At 44.0% G+C, this 19,105-nt stretch overlaps 1 protein-coding gene across 1 annotated transcript in view; it reads left to right on the forward strand.

Annotated features, from left to right (window-relative positions):
• Positions 1 to 3,087: 3,087 nt before the first annotated feature.
• Positions 3,088 to 19,105, forward strand: part of ELK3 (ETS transcription factor ELK3) — a 46,081-nt gene continuing 30,063 nt past the window's right edge. The window contains exon 1 of the mRNA XM_028747637.2: positions 3,088 to 3,518. The gene's annotated coding sequence lies outside the window, so the exon portion shown is untranslated. The remainder of the gene's footprint in view (positions 3,519 to 19,105) is intronic.

Consider the following 19,105-nt stretch of genomic DNA (forward strand, 5'->3'; position numbering starts at 1 on the left):
GGGAAATTAAAATTTCCTCCCTTTCTTGATTTTCTTCCTTAGCTGTTCCTTGTTCCTGAGAAATTTCTGTGGTTGGTGGACTGTTATGGACAGTAGGACTGTTTTCAGTCTCTACTTCCATTTCTTTGGCCTCATTTGGTGTTGAGCTCAGTGTGTCAGGTCTGTTGGAGGTCATCTTTTGTTCGGCAATGTTAGAGTCCTTTGTAGTACTTAAATAAGGGGTACCTATTTCGTTTGGAGCTAGTATTTGATATCTCAGCCAGGAATTTGTGGTCTCATTGCTGGAGTTTTTCCTTGCCATTTCATATTCTAAAGGAGGCTGGATTTGAAGCTCTGCATCTATACATTTGAAAGTTCCATTAGTAGCTCTCTTTTTGACTATGCATTTTGGGGAGAAGGCTGGTAAGTGTAAAGTTTGATTGTATATTGTTTCTACTGCATTTTGTTGACCTTGTTGGTGAATTTCGGTCAATCTGGCCTGTAGTTTCGTCAATTTACTGAGTATGTTTATTTGTTCTTTATCTGGTAGCTTGGTAAAGTTACTCAGCAGATCTTCTTCTTCTGGGACTGTCCAGTCTATTGTGTCAAGGGCGAGGCTGTTATTTGATGCTACAGTCGCATGGTTTGGGAGCTTGGATTTTTCTTGCGTGATTTCCCGGGTAGCTGGCTGCGGTTTCTCCCATCTACTGGGTTCTTCCACGGGAGTAGGGCAGATGTCGGCTTCTGGTGGTATGGCCTTGTTCATCTTGTTCTGTCTTTTAGATGCAATCAATGGTCTGAGTGATATATCTTCAAAGTGTCGACGCGGAATAATTCCTTTCTGGGCTAAATGAGCCTTTTCCCTTAAGATTTTGGTTGGAATTCTATGACTACCAAATCTTAGTAGTACTTTTTTGGAGTATCCATCGTAACTGTAGTTAGACTGTAAGTAAGACTGTAGTTAGAAATGATGGGAGTTGTAGCCCAACAGTGTATGGAGGGCACCACATTGACTTCACTTGCTTTAGGAGAAATCACTTTGCACCTTTGCTCCATCCACTACTTGCTGAAACTTACAATAAACTCTAAAAAGTTACTGAGACAGGACTTACCTTTGCAGAAGGCATGCTGACTCTTAAGAAAAACAAAAACAAGACTTGTCCATGTATATCATGGGTAGCCAAAGTGATGCCCTCCAAGTGTTGAAAATTCCCATCATCCCTGACCATAGGTCTTGCTGGCCAGGGCTGATGAGGTTTGTAGTCCACAATACCTGGCCAGCACCACTCTGTTCTGTGTGCTTGTTAATATTGTATTTAATAATGCTTTTCACCAATAGTTGTAGAGCAGGTGTTAAATTTAGCAGCCCCTTATGTCCTGGATTCCTGCCAACCTAGCAGTTCGAAAGCACGAAGTGCAAGTAGATAAACAGGTACTGCTCCAGTGGGAAGGTAAACAGCGTTTCTGTGCGCTGCTCTGGTTCACCAGAAGTGGCTTAGTCATGCTAGCCACATGACCCGGAAGCTGTACGCCGGCTCCCTCGGCCAATAAAGTGAGATGAGCGCTGCAACCCCAGAGTCGGCCATGACTGGGCCTAATGGTCAGGGGTCCCTTTACCTTTATGTCCTGGATACTTCCTGATCCCTTTTTAAAAACTGTTATTGCACTGGCTGCTTCTCAGTCCTCTGGTATAGGAACAAGTTAGATGTCTTTGCTAGAAGACCAGCACTTCACATGTGAGCTCTTTAAGAACTCTTACCATGGTAATTTGTTCATTTTCAATTTGTCAGTAAGGCCTAGACCTTTCTTGATGGTCAAACCAATTTGCATCACTTCCTCAGACTTCCTTTCTGAAAAAAATCCGTTTAGGCACTGATATCTGCCCTGCATCTTTTCCAGTGAATACATGTAAATTCATCCAGCTTTTATTCAATCCCCTTATCCTGCGTTAGCACACCTTTTACTTCTGTGTAATTCAACAGTTTCCTAGCTTGCCTTCCTAGCCAGATTGCTGAAGTCTTTAAATAATTTAAATATTTTGTATTTTGGTCTTTTTGCAATATGCTCCTCAAATTCTCCCCTCGCATCAGCCCATTACTCTCTGCTACCATTTTTTGGCTAGATTATATATATATTTGTTCCTTTACCTCTTAATTTGGGGGAGGCTTCCATTTTTTGAAGGAAGCCTTTTGGCCTCTAATAACTTTCTTGGCTTTGCTCTAGAACTATGCTGGCATTCTCTTAGGATTTGATGGTACATTTCCTAATCTGCAGTGCACATTGTGGTTGAGTTTTGTTTCCATTATTTTGGTTTTGAATATGCAACAAGCGTTCTGGAGATATTTGGCCCTCTTGTCTTGCCCTTTTCACTTACATTTTATTTACAGACCTCCTTCTTTCTGAGGCATTCTTGGCTTTGTTGGATTGTAAATGCTGAATCTGATAGTACTTCACTGCTTCAAAGTGGTTAATTTTGCTGTTCCTTAAATTACTGTGTGTCATAGCACTGAATTAAGACTACAGTCCTGTGCATTGATAGTAGCACCTTAGATTTTATCAGAGTTGTGGATTTCAGCGGCCTGTGTACTGGATTGCAGAGCTTCTCTGCTGGGTCACTGGGCTCAGAAACCGTTTGATTTTGCATTTCAAGGGACGGAAGGTTGCCTTTGAACTGTCCCATTGTGCCTTAATTTAACAGTTTATAGCACCTCTATCAGTAGAAAGCCTGGTGAAAAGTTATAAGGGCCACAGTAATTAGCAGAGGTGAAGTCCAGACACCCTAATCAACAACAACAGAAAATGCAGAATATTTGTTGTTGCTTACACTGTATTAGTAGAGATATTAATACATGCATTATGAATAGAACTCAAATCTATTATTGTATAATTCTGCATTTAACATGCAGATGCTTGCATGTGGGGTCTCTCTGCGCGGGTCTGCAAGAAGAGTTAAATGACTCCAGCTTGCTGTTATCCCAGCATTTTGGGGGAAAGCTGCTTTATTATTTTTCTGCGAAGCCACCTTATGTTTTTAGTAGCTGTGGCTGATGAGCCAAGTTTGTTGGTCTTGTTTGAAGCTCCTCCCCGGGGGTGCAGAACAGGAAGAGGTGGAGGTCAGAGGGAGCTGCTGGAGTTCCTTGGTTTGTGTGTGCGTCTGAGTGAAGTTGCCATTACCCTTTTACTATGTGTGTGTCTTATATTACAGCAATGCTGCACATCAGTGGCCAAAGAGAGGGGAGAAAGGAGGAAAAGCCTGTTTACACAGACTGCAAACCGCCTGGGGAATAATGCAGGAAAGGAAGTGAGCCGGCTCGCTGTCTGACTGCTCCAACTTCCTGCTCTCTCTCTCTCTCACTCTCGCACACACACCAACCGGGGGGGTGGGGGGTGGAAGAGAGAAAGAAACAAGGGGGGGATCAGGATCTCATTACAAGAGCAACAGAGCGTTTTGGAGGACTGTCAGTATGGAAAACGGGGGGATTTTACGCAGCTCCCTTTAAACCCGCGAGGAGAGATCGGAGAAGCCCACCAAACTCCGGGTATGTAAGCTTTTTAAAAGTTGGGCAGAGTTTGGAGTGGGGAGGCAGAAAAGGGCGAGGGGCAGACAGGTGGGAGCAGCATGGGATGGCGCTCAGGCGGCCCCCCCATCTTCCCTGATAAAAGGCGAAAAGTATCGCGCCACGGGTGGGGGGTGCGGGAGATCCCTGCCCCGCCACAAGGCATCCGGTTGGGGCTGCCGGGGGAGGCGGGAGAAGAGTCCCGGGTGCCGGGAGCTCCAGTGGCAGCTCCAGAAGCCCCAGTTGCAGCTCTTTGCTGCGGGGCAGAAGTGCCATCTGTCAGGGGGGGTTGGGAAATGTCTGAGAGGGAGCAAAGTGGGTCGTGTGTGGGGGGCGCGGAGCTGGGGGGGGGGGAGAGAGAATGGCGAGACGTCGCCCTTTTGGACTGTGCATGAGAGAGGGAGGGCAATGGGAACTCCCGGGGTGTGGGGGGCAGAAAGGAGTCCCTGGCTTCTGCAGGAGGCGCGCGTTGTGTCAACTACTTGTTGTGCATATGGCAATGTGGAGGAGTCTCCACCTGCCGTTGACAAAAAAAAAACAAAAACGCTGGGGGGGGGGGGCTAAAGATGGGGCTCTCTTCTCCAGCGGGGAAGAGGGGTGCGAGGAGGGGCGTCCAACTTGGCTGGAGAAATGGGAGTCTGGGGGTGCTACTGCGCCTCTCGAAGCGCGCGCGCGGCGGTGGGGAGGGGTCGCCTTATGTTTGGGGAGACGGCGTGGGGGCCAGTGCTTTGTGAAGCGGGTGAGCTGGAAGGGGCGCGCGCCGCCTGACAGGCTTGAGGAGACGAGAGTTAATCTCTCTCCAAAGGCGCTGCGTCGCCATGAACCACTTTAGGGGTGTGTGAGGGGAGAGGGAAAGAGAGTTGGTATGTGCGCCTTTATGTGTTTCCACAACCTGGGAGCGAGGTGGCGGCGTCCCTGCTCTTGCTGCCACATGGGCCGTTTTATTAAGACAATGAATTTGAGTGTGTGCGCGCAGAAGGAAGGAGTGGGGCGGCGAGGTGGGGGGGGGGGGGAACCGCACACCAGACTGTAGCCCAGAGGAATTAGAGCAGTTTGCTTAAGGGCAGCGCAAATTGCTGGGGGCTGCAAGGAGAGGAGGAAACGGCCAAGGGGCTTTGGAGGAGGAGGGGGGCAGAGTTGGGAGAGTTTCTGGCTTGTCTGGAAACAGCAAGACTAATTGCCATGCGCTTCCGGTTTGAAACTGGCAGCAGACAACATCTTGAAAATGAGTCACTGCAGCTCACAAAGAAACTCTGTGGTTTTCTCCTTCTCAGGTTTATGTATTTGCTCTTTTACAGTTTCCTTTGTAGTTTTGAGAGAGCGAGAGCTGGAGAGGTTCCTTCACTCTCGCCCTCTGCCTCCACCAAACCCCCTCCCCACTCCATTTTTATATTTTACACCATCAGTTTAAAAGGGGGGGGGGGAGAGACTGGAGAGTTGTTTTTGGATCTGGCTGTGCTGAAGGTTAGAGGGACTCTGATGCTGCAGGAGGAAAAAGTTCCCTGAATTTTCCACTGGCTGCAGGAAGAGAGCCCATTTAGTCATGGCTAAGTAATGTCTGCACACACCAACTAATCTCATTAGGAGTTTCCGTTCCCTAACACAGGAGGGTTTTGTGAAGCCCTCTCAGCTTTTCTGCCCACTACTGTTGAAAGCGAGACAAGTTACATCTTTATTTAGTCAGGGTGGGGGGTGGGACTTACTTAATTTAATGCAGCATCTTTTTATCATGTGATCTTGAATGGCTTTTTAAATGACAAAGGACACAATGGTTTCATTTTAATGTTCCTAAAATAAGGGCTTTACCCTTTATTTTGCCTTTTTATACTTTTTTATTGGTTTTAGGGCTTTGATGTGTAATATTTGAAAATGGGATCTACTGTATCTTATTAGTTCCTGCCTCCTTCCTTCCACCTCTTTTAGTAAACAGAGGATAATAAAATGTTTATCTAAAAGCAAGTATATGCTAACTGCATTTGGCCAAATTATCTCGCAACTAATGTGTGCAATTTTGTGATTATTTTAAAATATTATACGGCATTTGCATTTGAACTTATTTTTGTATTGAAATAACTTTCGTACCCCGAATGCAAATGATTGGAGGCTGTCCTGTCTAGGGCTGAATGCGTCTGCCACATTCCTGTGTACCACTATCAAATTTCTAACTGATGAGGTTGCCAGGCATCTGGGGATTTCCCTAGCCATAATTGCATTAATATCCAAAAACATTTTATCCAGGATTGGCACCCTTTGGATACAAATGGAGAATATCAAGATCATTGTGTGTTTGAAAAAAGTGTAATAGGTATTGGTTTATTGCACTTTTATTTTGGTTTTCCCATGTTCCCACAAAAACCTGATGTGGGATGGCTTAAAAATTCAATAAATTGTAGGTGGCGGCAGTGGCTAGGAGTGCTTTCTATCAATTGCTGTGGGCATCCGTCTGCCTCAGGAGACAATAGAAGGGTGCACCTTTGGGGGTGAAGTCAACTACATTTTCTGTGTTGACTTCACTATGTACCTTTGAGTAGTGGCCTGAGAATTACCATCCAGGCTTTTGTAACTTCAAGGACTGGCTGTTGTAATATTGCTGAACATGGATGCCTTCAAATAATGTTTAGAAGGTCTAGGTGCTGGACAATGTGATAGCTCAGCTCCTTCCAGGAACAGGTAGGTATGCCATATTCAACAGGCATTTTGGCACTTTGCTCAGTCTTGGGCTGCGAGCCCCTATTCAAAATGCTGGGTTTGACCTTTAGAACGGTGCATACAGTGAATACTTTATCAGTGTCTGCTGTTTTCTGGAGAAGCTATGCTCAGACCCTTACGATCATAGACATTTGATGAGCGGTGGGATGGAGTACAGCCTTTTGAATAGTGGTGCATAAACTTCAGAATAGGGACAACCAAATTGGCATCCTCCAGATGTTGTTGGTTGCGTTCCAACTCTCATGAGCCATGGTTGACTTGGCCAGTGTTCAGTGATGAGGGAAGATGTAGTCCCAACAACATTTGGAGGGTACCACTTTGGCTCTAGAACATTATTCCCAAAGAAGCACAACTCCAGATGGGTGGTTTTTGCAGGTGTATTCTGCAACATGTCATGATGCAATAATAGTGGTGGATTTATAGTGAACCATCCATAAATCATCCCGCTTTTAGGGCCGGACAATATATCAATATATTGTCTTATATCAATATCAAGAGCAAATCATGACAACCATTTTTTTAAAAAAAATATTACCTGGCAATATATTGTGAATTGTGTGTGTCTTTGTGTGTGATAGTCAAAAGGTAAGGTAAGGTAAAGGTACCCCTGCCCGTATGGGCCAGTCTTGCCAGACTCTAGGGTTGTGCGCTCATCTCACTCTATAGGCCGGGAGCCAGTGCTGTCCGCAGACACTTCCGGGTCACGTGGCCAGCGTGACATCGCTGCTCTGGCAGGCCAGCGCAGCACACGGAACACCGTTTACCTTCCCGCTAGTAAGCGGTCCCTATTTATCTACTTGCACCCGAAGGTGCTTTCGAACTGCTAGGTTGGCAGGCGCTGGGACCGAACGACAGGAGCGCACCCCGCCGCAGGGATTCGAACCGCCGACCTTTCGATCGGCAAGTCCTAGGTGCTGAGGCTTTAACCCACAGCGCCACCTGCGTCCCTTGATAGTCAAAAAGCATGATACAATGGTACCTTGGTTTAAGAACAGCCCTGTTTACGAACTATTCAGTTTACGAACTCTGCAAAACCGGAAGTAGTGCCCCGGTTTGCAAACTTTACATAGGTCTAAGAACAGAAGCTGAACGGTGGAAGGGTACCACGGGCAGGAGGCCTCATTAGGGAAAGCATGCCTCGGTTTAAGAATGGTTTTGGTTTAAGAACAGACTTCCGGAATGGATTAAGTTCATAAACCGAGGTACCACTGTATTGTGAAAATTGGGAACCCAATACTTCTTCCTGTCCTGTGCAGCCGTTGCCATTGCTAACTCTGCCTCAGCTGCTCTATGCCTCCTGTAGCGGCGGCAGCAGACTGACGCAAAATTCGCTCTTTGAGAAACCGTGTGTGCACTGCAGGGTGGCTTTCTGCCTTAGCTCTCTGTCTCCCCTGCCTGCCTCCTCAGTGGCAGGCAAAAATCATCCTTGGAGATATCGTGTGCACACACATGCGTGCAGCCTAACTCCGCCTGAGCGCTCTGTTTCCTGAGTAGGTGGAGCTGAACAGCCTGCAAGCAGGAACTTCCCTCCATCAGAGATGCCAGGATCTTGCTGAAAGGCAGGCACCAGGCTGGTAAATGGCTTAGGTAGAAGCATGGCTTCTGGAATCTGGCGCCCCTTTCCTCCTCCTGTTCTCACGTACAAACATAAACTTGGGTAATAAGAAAAAGAAAAACATGCTGCTCAAGCATAAGACTTTTTTTTGCTGTGCTTGTTCGTTGCAGGTGGGTGTGTGGTTGTCTTTATACACCTAAGCTGATTAGAACTCAGTCAAAATAAAATGTGGTGTATCTACACCAGGCTTCCGCAAACTCAGCCCTTCAGATGTTTTTTTGGCCTACAACTCCCATGATCCCTAGGTAGCAGGACCAGTGGTCAGGGATGATGGGAATTGTAGTCTCAAAACATCTGGAGGGCCGAGTTTGAGGAAGCCTGATCTATAACCATATATATCTTCATTCACCATGTTTGTTAGTAGGCATTCACTTGCTCTGATAAGAAAGAAATATTGGGGGATTTGTTTTGGTTTTGTGAACAGAAGTGCTTGTATAATAACATAGTACCATACACACCAGGATTTGACAAAGGACCTCACTACTAACAAGTAGCAAGGAGCTTTTTAACCCTATGAATATAAATTGTGGGGCAGGCGGGCAGGGAGGGTATCCTGCCACCTCTTCAGTTTTCAAGATACGCAACAGGTGTGGGGAGCAGGACAACAAAATAGAGAAGTGTTTCTGCACTCCTTTCACATATAGTTTAGCTTGTGTTGCAGTTGGAGTAGGGGTACATGTTTTCAACCACTTAAGTCTCAGATTTTCAGCAGTGATGATTTCATTATGCATCAGGAGGGTTTTAATCAGGTCTACTGACACGAAAATACATAAATAAAAATTATGTACAAATTTTATAATCTGTATGAAATAGGCAAATGAAGCATACTTGAATATATTTTCTGGTTTTGTTAATTATGGGAAGGTAGAATAATTACTCAGGTCAATGTTGAACTCTCAATCAGTATTTATTTATTTATTTATTTATTTATTTATTTATTTATGTGGTTTTGCACAAGCTGCAAGCGAGCTTGCAACAAAAGGAAATAGATAAAATAGGGTTACTGTACATCCGGAATTCCCCGGGATTTAACAGGCGAAAATAGCACCCAGGGGGAATTTTGGAAAACTGGCAAAATGTCCAGGATTTTGAGATTGAGTTTAAAAAGCTCAACAACTATGAGCTTCCTTAAAAAATCTCAACAACTTTTGTGCCGTGAATTTTACTTCTAGAAATATGGCAACGCTTGATAAAATCATTCACAAGAACAAATCACTGCTGACAGTATCCAATGCACTCTTTCAGGTAGTGCAAGGATTCCACTGAATAACACTGAAAAAGATGTGTCTTAATCAACCACCTGAAACTATAGAGAGATGGGGCAACATACACCTCAGTAGGGTGAGGAAGCCCCACTGTGAAAAGGCTATTTCCTAGGCTCCCACACCACATACCTCATCCTGCATGGGGACCACAAGGAGGGCTTCATCTGTTGGTTATGGGCCAGTCAATATGGAATAAGCCATTCTTACAGATATTTGGATCCCAAGGTGTTCAGGGCTTAATATCTTGAATTGGGCCCGGAAAATAATTGGCATCCAACGTGGCTGTTTTTAAAAGAGGGTAATGATATTGTGGCCTGTTGCTTGTAGGTATTAGCCTGATTGCTGCATTATTTTGTACTACTTGTAATTTCCGGAACATCTTCAATGGTAGACCCATGTGAAGTGCATTATAGTAGTCCAGTAGAAATCCAGCTGCTTCTTGTAGCATTGGAAATTTTGCCTGGCATTGCACAAGCGCATTTTAAAGTTACCTTTGGAGGCATAAGGATTGCACCCTTCTTGAGTGATTTTTGGCTGGCTGGAATGTGGCCTTGAATTTTGATAATGTTTCTTGCTTGCTGGCATAGATGGAGGATAGAGAGCTGTGAAGATGGGCATAGAAACCTCTGACTTATACGCCACCTGCAGTGTTAGGAGTATTTTTTAAGCATAAACTGCACAATCACTTCACACAATTTGGGATTAGAATTTCCTGATTAGAATGCATGGATTTCAGGGAAACCTGAGTCTCATAAATTAAATGGTTCAGGCAACATTCTTATTTCTACTAAACGGTAAGTCCCATTGATCTTTCTGTAATACATTGTAATACTAAGTAGGCATGTATGATGAAGGACTACCTTTTGTTTATTGGTATTTCTACCAACTTATAAACAAAGGAGTTAACTTCAAAGATTACTGTTTTTTCTCTGTTTTTAAATGAGAACCTGATTTTAATTTGTTAATGATTTAGAATGCAGCAGGGCTATCTAAATGTTTGCTGACCCAGGACCAAAATATTTAGGAGAGGGCATGCCTACAGAACAGGTATGCATACAGAAACAAACCCCCCAAAACATGATGCTGTGTGTGGATTGAAGTGATACTTTGAGACTAGGAGGCAAGTGGCTTTGACAGTTGTAGCCAAAGCAGAGGTGAAATAGCTTTAGAAAAGTTTTGTATTACGAGATTGGCATGAATCAAGGTAATTCTTATATTAATTTCCTGGTTTGCTTATTTGGATATTCAGATACATGTGGATGTAAATGATGTAAAAGATGTAAATGTAAAGGATGTAGATGTACAGTGGTACCTCAGGTTACAAACACCTCGGGTTACAATCACTTCGGGTTACAGACTCCGCTAACCCGGAAGTAGTACCTTGGGTTAAGAACTTTACCTCAGGATGAGAACAGAAATCGCATGGCAGCAGCAGGAGGCCCCATTAGCTAAAGTGGTACCTCAGGTTAAGAACAGTTTCAGGTTAGCAGTACACCTTTGGAATGAATTAAGTTCGTAACCAGAGGTATCACTGTATAGCTGATGTTCAGGGAGGTGGTGGTAGGGTTTGGCAGCATGCCCTCACTTATCCTTACATGTTTGCTTACACCTGAGGAGACTCAGTGTCCACGTAGGGCTAGAGAGATCTGGTACAAATGTAAGAACACTATGAGAATGATCTTTTGAGGAACCTTCCACTTTTGTGCCACTGCTGCCTCCTCTCCTTTCTTCTTAGCATGATGCAGTCTCTTTCCTGGTTTTGTGGCAAACCATAGTTTTATCGTGGGATGCAGGTGGCGCTGTGGGTTAAAGCCTCAGCACCTAGGGCTTGCTGATCGAAAGGTCGGCGGTTCGAATCCCTGCGGCGGGGTGCGCTCCTGTCGTTCGGTCCCAGTGCCTGCCAACCTAGCAGTTCGAAAGCACCTTCGGGTGCAAGTAGATAAATAGGGACCACTTACTAGCGGGAAGGTAAACGGTGTTCCGTGTGCTGCGCTGGCTTGCCAGAGCAGCGATGTCACACTGGCCACGTGACCCGGAAGTGTCTGCGGACAGCACTGGCTCCCGGCCTATAGAGTGAGATGAGCGCACAACCCTAGAGTCTGGCAAGACTGGCCCATACGGGCAGGGGTACCTTTACCTTTACTATAGTTTTATCATTTTGTCTCAACTGGGAAAACCAATTTATATGATTAACCTGCAAAACAGGACTGAAAAGCAGAGCTGGATCCTAGTTTCTGGTTCTGATTTATAGGGCAAGCACAACTATAGCTTGCGGGTTTGAATGAGATGGCAGAGTATGCTTTGCCTGAAGCCAGGAAAGAAAAGAGGTCATCGCTGCACATGATGGTAGGAGGGGAGCAGGTGTGCCTGAAGCTGCTTAAAAGCTGATTCTCATAACACTAACCATGGTGTGGTGTTATGTCTGGACTCCCCGAAACAGGTGGAGTCCTTTGCTACTAAGTAGACTATCTGCTCCTAATTATGCATCTTGAAGGCCTAATGTACATGGGATCAGGAAGTGCACAATTTATTCTGATAGATTGCCAAAATGCGAAGAAACCAGCTGCACACTTGTATATGAAGTATGGTACGTGTAGAAAAAAACCCAGCTTCTTAAAGAGGAAAGTATGTTGTTAAAATAATCAATGTTCTTCAATCCATGTGTGCCACGGTGTGCTAGATATCTATCTTAGAAATAAGAGATGGAAAATAATTTCTCCTTGAAACATAAGTGATGAGACACAAGGCACTTATGTATATATGTACTATAACTTTAGGCTTCTGGGAGCAAAACAAAACAAACAACAAACCTAGTGTGAGCTCAGTGCTATTTTCTTTTCTGATCACAGCTCCTTCCAGGGCATCAGAGACATGCCTGAAAGTCTTCTTTTTTGCAGGGGAGTGAGGTTGATGTGGATCCCAGCTTCTAATTGAAATAGATGTAACCTTGTTTTTAGCAAACCTGATACACTTCATGCTCCATGATTTCCTCAAAAATTGTGCAGTCAGTTGTCCCGTAGTGTTTCATTCCCTTCTTTGCAATTCTTGGGGGGGGGGGGAGTTTAACTTACTAAGCTATTGTGGGTCCAATTCACCTCTATCAAAACAAATAAGAAAGCAAAGCTACCAAATGTCTTAAGCTACCGTATTTTTCGCCCTATAGGACGCACTTTTCCCCCTCCAAAAATGAAGGGGAAATGTGTGTGCGTCCTATGGGGCGAATGCAGACTTTCCCGGGCTTCCTGCAGCTCTGCGCCACCCTCTGAATCCTGGCGCTGAGCTGCGCAGGGCTACGGAGGGTAGCGCAGAGCTGCCTGCATTCCGAAGCCTGGTGCACGCTGAAGAGCGCCCCCGGGCTTCGCGCACCTCTCCGCAAGCCTGGGGAGAACGGCGCGGCTCCCTAGGCTTGCAGATAGCAGGCTGTTCTGGGGGCTGGGGTTGGGGGAAGCTCGGGCTTCCCCCGTGCCTGCCCCGTGCCTGAGGAGAGGGAATTTTTTTCCCTTTATTTCCCCCCCCCCAAAAAAAAATTAGGTGCGTCCTATGGGGCGGTGCGTCCTATGGGGCGAAAAATACGGTAATTGGGATCCTTTCAATCCCCAGCAATGTGTCGAAATAGAGTGTGGTACGGATGATCTTAGGGCAGCATTCACTTATGCAAGGACTTTTGCTTGTACAACAGGGTTTGCCTCCCTATTGCCCCCTGTATCCCCCCCCCCATATTGGCTTAGGGGTGAGGTTGGAAGAATCCTAATAACAGCGCAGGGGGGAGCAGTGGTGTAGCTAGCCTCTCGGGTGCCTGGTGCGGGGGCGTGTCCTGCAGTTGGGGCGGGGCGATCTGCCCGTGGGGGCGGGGCGAGCCTCTCCAACGCTTGGAGCCTCTCCACCACCTCCCCTTCGGTTGTAGGGCAGCTGAGGGAGAGGCAGTAGGCAGACACAAGTTCCACGCTGCCGTTTCAGGCAGTGCGGAACCTGCAGGCGTCTAAGCCACCTTAAGTCACTCCTAAAAAGTTTTGTGAGCCCAATTTTTTTTTAAAAAACTCATTTTGTCACACACCCATCAGTGATGACACCTGGGATGGACCACACACACCCTTCCTCCGCCACTGAGGGGTAGTGGAGTGGGTGTTGTTACGACTGGCAAACTGGAATGCTTGTGCAGATGGAACAACTGGAAGAACACAATGTTGAATTTCTGCCCTTAGCAGTTTGCCTGTATTGTAAATTCAGTTTTTATGAACTTTCACCACTTCAAAAGACACCAGAATAGAGTCCCCTCTGGTTTTGTACATTTTTTTTACCTATACATTTATCTTCGTACCAAAAACATCACCATGAGAGGGATGAAGGGGTCCTTTGGACCCCAGAATTACCGTAAATTTTGCTGTAGGGAATTAATTATAAATTAATTAATTGGCTTCATCTTGGTGCAGGAGCAATGCTGTAGTTGTAAAATTTGAAGCAAAGGAGCTCATCATGACTCAATAGTTGAGGACATGTTTTGCATGCAAAATGTCCCAGGTTCAATCTCTGGCATTTACAGTTTGGGCTGGTGGAGACCAGTGCCTGGGGCACCAGAGAGCTCCTGCCAATCTGGGTGGACGACACTGAGCTAAGTAGGGACCAACACTCCTATGTCCCTTTCAGCAGCACCTCCTTAGCCACATCCAAAGGAGAGTCTTAAGAACACAGGCAGCTGTACTGTTCCACTATAATATATAAATACATATACAGTGGTTGTTAAGTTGTGGGTGAACATATCAGACACAGCGATTCTTCAAACAGTTCTTGTTTATTCACAGGCCAGAACAGAATTGAACTGAAGGGTTCAGCCAGCCTGCTTATATAGAGCTCCACTAGAACGCAACAGTAACCATTTTCTGTTACTATCCAGTTACTGAACGTCATTTTCGATCCCTTATTTGCATATGTGGACCTGAACTATCTACAGTATCCCCCTGCTGGCCCAGGGTGAGAACTTCAGTACATAACACCGGTACCTCGGGTTACAGACACTTCAGGTTACAGACTCCGCTAACCCAGAAATAGTACCTCGGGTTAAGAACTTTGCTTCAGGATGAGAACAGAAATCTTGCGGCGGCAGCGGGAGGCCGCATTAGCTAAAGCGGTACCTCAGGTTAAGAACAGTTTCAGGTTGAGAACGGACCTCCAGAACGAATTAAGTTCTTAACCCAAAGTACCACTGTACTCACGCGGATACACCCATATACCAAAGAACAGCAGTACATAGCCTTAATACCCATTTCTTATTTGTAATTTTCTTTTAAAAACAAAGACTCAGACTACTGGAATACTTCAGATATTTATTCTGAGCTCAGTTTTTCATCTAAGCACTTTTTGCTTCTGTTTGTTTCTCCCATTAACATTATGGGGTCCAATGTGCCCCAATAGCTTTTGTGTGAGACTGTCTTTTGGAATGTGATATGCCAATACATTCCCCCCTCCCCTGTTAAGCTGAGATCATTAACAAAAAAAATCATAGCTTTTATTTCCAGCCAGAACTTTAAAGGGACTCAGGGAACTCCAATCGCAGATCAACACTGTTAAAAATGATGGAAGATTAACTGATGGAGGGGCCTGTATTCAAGAGAAACCTCTGAATCTCCCTCTGGGGGCGCTCTCCTGAGGACCTGTAAATGGAATATGATCCCTCTGGATATCAGCTGCTGTTGACAAAGAGCAATATCTATCTGCACTGCAAGCTGGACTATATGAATCTGTGGCCTGATATTTAGTAGAGCAATTATTATGTTCTTAATGGTTCCAAACAAGGAACCGTTCGTTGCCCTTGCATGGTATAGGGACCAGTTACAGATGGGTAGCCGTGTTGGTCTGCCATAGTCACAACAAAAAAAATTCCTTCCAGTAGCACCTTAAAGACCAACTAAGTTAGTTCTTGGTATGAGCCAGGGTTTGCTATTGGATAATATTTTAGATCCTGATTAAAAAAATAAAATAATCTGTGGCTGCTTGGAGTAAGGCCATTACAGTTTAACTACTTTAAAAGTTAAAGCAAATTAAGTTTGCCTGCATTGCAGATAATGCATTTGAAAGAAGGGAAATCATGGTGGAATATCAGCGTAGAGCAGAATAGTTAAAATCCCCGAGATGTCCTGAAAAATGGACTGGTAAGGGCCTCCATAATTCTTATATTTACATTTCCTATACTTAATTGTGGTGTCCTTTGGGTTAATTTGTGTTGGGACTACTCCAGGATACATTTCAACTGATTCATGTCAAAAGCAGCCTGTTTATTTACACTATACACACCCTTCACTTCCGTAAATGCTGACTCATGGCCTAGCTGTAGTGGAGCGCTGAGCACTTTGCAAAGTGGTTCTTTATTTATCTTTGCTTTTGCCACGTTGAATAAGGGCACCGCTTGCCTGCCAGAAAGGTATCTGTTGGCCTTGAGCTCTTCTCTGTCATTGCAAGCCACGCCCAATGCTAGTTACAACAGGCCATGATGACATGCTTGCTCTGAAACGCATACTTTCCCGTGCCAACTCTTGGTTTATTCTGCTATTTTCTGCGGTTTGCTCCTTCACTATTTTGCACAATAAACATATCGCATAGATTTGAGTGATGATGCATGTTTGTTTTATTTGAAGCTTTTTTTTGCTTTAATGAATCAGCTAGTATTTTGGAGACTTTAGAGAAAGACAAGAGCATATTTGTTCATAAGAATTTTCTTGAATTATGTATGACTTCAGAATTAGTCATGATTTAGAGTGGAATGTCAAGATGTAGGGACAGGAATTCAAGCTTACTAAACATTGAAATAAAACACTAAAGCACAAAGTGTTTTAAAATGTATATAGTTTGGATTGTATAGGTTCTTTCTTGAGAACAGGATTAATTTTGATGTTGGGATACACTTTCTCAAAGTATTTGTTCAAGTGCTGACACTTAAAAGCTGTTCCAACTGTTGATGATGCTCGTATTTGTATGACGGGAGGCAAGGTGGAGACATATGCGGCAGATGGATAAACTCAGGCTAGTGGAAGAGTTATCAAAAACACAAAACTTTTCAACCTGTTCCCATGAACACAAATTAATGGACGTAGGGCTTGTAGCCTGGAAAAAGCTACACACTGACTAATAGTCAATATGGTTCAGTTTATGTACATCCTGTACCAGCAGCACTCTCATCACTACAGAATACTGAAACGCAGCTGAAGGCTAGAACAGGCAGTTGCAGGATGTCTTAGCATCCTGCTGAAAAGGAGAAACAAGGAAATGGAAGACACTCCAAGGAACTGGAAAACAAGTATGGAGCCAACATAAATCCCAATTAGGGTGCCGTGTCTTCCTTCAAGCCCTTCACAGCAGGCACCAGAACTCTAAAGGACGCACATACAGTAACCTAGTGTGGAACAAACCAGTGCAATATTCATTTGGCCATAAGTCAGAGAAACCCGTAATACATAGTAATCTGCTTTGAGACATTATGGAATTGCCTTTCTAGGAATGCTTTGAGGAAACACTGGGCATGCATTTGCTGCAAATGATTTAGGTATGAGAAACCCAGGACTTACAAAGCACATCACTACTCGCATATAGTTGGTTTATCTGTGGCTAACTACTATTAGACTAGCACTGAATAATTTATTTTAAAATTTGATAACGTGCATGTGTGTTTGTTTCCTCAATCATGTTTATTTGAGTTTAATGTAAGCTTAGTTGTTTTTCTTTGTACCGGTATTCAGTTTAATATTGTTTTATCCCATGAGCCACTCTGCAGAAACATGCATAGTAAAGCTTCTTGTGAAATCAAATAATGCTTACAAGAGGTTTCTTTTATGCAGGGAATGGCGCAGGAATAGATATTTTTCTGAAATCTATATTACATTTTTATAACAAAGGATCTGCCTTTTTCTTTAAACTTTGCCCATTAGTGTTGCGCTGCATATTAATACATCTGCAAAACAGACTTCTGTTACAGGGAAGGCTTCTCTTAAATGCGTTGACAGTATGCTTATTTATCATCAGTCTGCTCAGCACAGAGTGCTTTTACCCATGTGTGTCAAATCTGCAGATATTTTGCTATTGTTTTCTAGGCATGTAAGCCTTCGCTACCCACATAGACACCCATGCAGGGTGAGTGGGGAGTCCATATCCGGCCATTTCTAGAATACTATATGGAAATGATCTACCAGTGACTAGCAGCTGCCTCCCCACCCTTGAGAGCGTGTTTTTGGAATTAATGTCTGTGGATACGCACCTGTATGAGTGCTACAGCGTATGACACCTAAGAAAAAACAAATGTTCTATTTATTATGTTTTCAGTGGATTTATATTCCACTCTTTTATCAAGTTCTAAGGTGGCTAACTAGCAAATGCAACAAAGCTTAACAGAATACCAAAGTATGTGGTAATTTGAAAGCCGTACGTCAACAAAATAAGCAAATATACCCTGATTTTTACTTTTCTCCCTTTCCCTTCCGATTTTACCTTTCTGAGAATCTTTCTTCAGAAAGAATTTACCATTGCGGAATATTTAGGCTCTGGTAATTTGAAACTTTCACAGTTTATTTTAACTATCTGGAGCACCTTTCCCCAAAGAAACAAGTGGAAAAATTCCTTAGTAATTATTATTTCAAATTAAAACAAATGTTGTTGTTTTTACGGAGGTAGTGCATAATTATAGTGGTGAAATGCTGAACAACTCAGTCAATCTGATTAATTCTTTGCCAGAGACCTACACAATTTAGGTTGGCAGTATGGATGATATCCAACTAAGTTGTACTCAGAGTAGACCCATTGAAACCAATACCCAGATGAAATCTATGCAAGGAGGGCCTGCCACATCTTGATAAATGCTGGAGAATGTTGTGTAAATGAAACAACCTTAGAAATGATGGAGCAACTCCTGCTTGACCAAAGCACTGTGTGTAAATTAGAACCCCATAGAGCTTTGGATCATGGCGGAGGTGTCGCGTGTTATTAGTGCAAGAATGGAAAACAGATAAGGTACCAACAAGAATGGCATATTAAACTGTTGGAATATGCAGAGCCAGCAGGGGTGACCACTAGAATAATAAATCAAAATGACGAAAGATATAAGGAGGACTGGATATTGTTTATTGAACATATGAAAAGTATTATAAGCAAACAATCTACCTAGCAGGATGGTAAGATTTTCAGCAGTGTAAGAAATAGCTAAAGTTTATAAAAGTGGTTGTGATAGGGTGAATCAAGAGAGCTGCCATGATGTGTAGTGGCCGGAGTGTTGAACTAAGAATGGGGAGATGCAAGTTCAAATATTCATTCAGCCATGAAGCTTACTGGATCACCTTGGGCCAGTTTCTATCTCACAGCCTAGCTTTCCTCACATATAGAAGGTGTTAAGTTGTGGGTGAACATATCAGACAACACAGCGATTCTTCAGACAGCTCTTGTTTATTCACAGGCCAGAACAGAAATGAACTGAAGGGTTCAGCCAGCCTGCTTATATAGAGCTCCACTACAACGCAACAGTAACAACTTTCTGTAACTATCCAATCACTGAACGTCACTTTCAATCCCTTATTTGCATATGTGGATCTGAGTGAAAACTATCTACAGTATCCCCCTGCTGGCCAAGGGTGAGAACTTCAGTACATAATGGAAGGGTTTTTGTGGGGGACCTTGTATGCCACCTTGAACTCTGTGGCAGAAAGGTGGGATACAAAAGCAACAAAGGAAAAAAAATACCCTATTGAGAAGACCATCAGATGTGGGACTGCTTGGTTTTCTTGTATTCCTTTGCTCAGGAGATCTACATGTATCAAGTCCCCCTACTCCAGAAACAGAAGTGTTGTGTCCTCTTGTATTTTGTAGTAGGAGTAGGAGTAGGTTTTTTTTTGGGGGGGGGGGCAGCTGGCTCTAGCAACTTGTTAGCATATTCCTAGACCTGTAATCCATGTAAACTCAGTGTTACCTATAATGTTTCCAAGCTCAAACAAAACTTATAGGACTCA

This window comes from Podarcis muralis, chromosome 10 (genome assembly GCF_964188315.1).
Source record: "Podarcis muralis chromosome 10, rPodMur119.hap1.1, whole genome shotgun sequence".
Classification (NCBI taxonomy): domain Eukaryota; kingdom Metazoa; phylum Chordata; class Lepidosauria; order Squamata; family Lacertidae; genus Podarcis; species Podarcis muralis.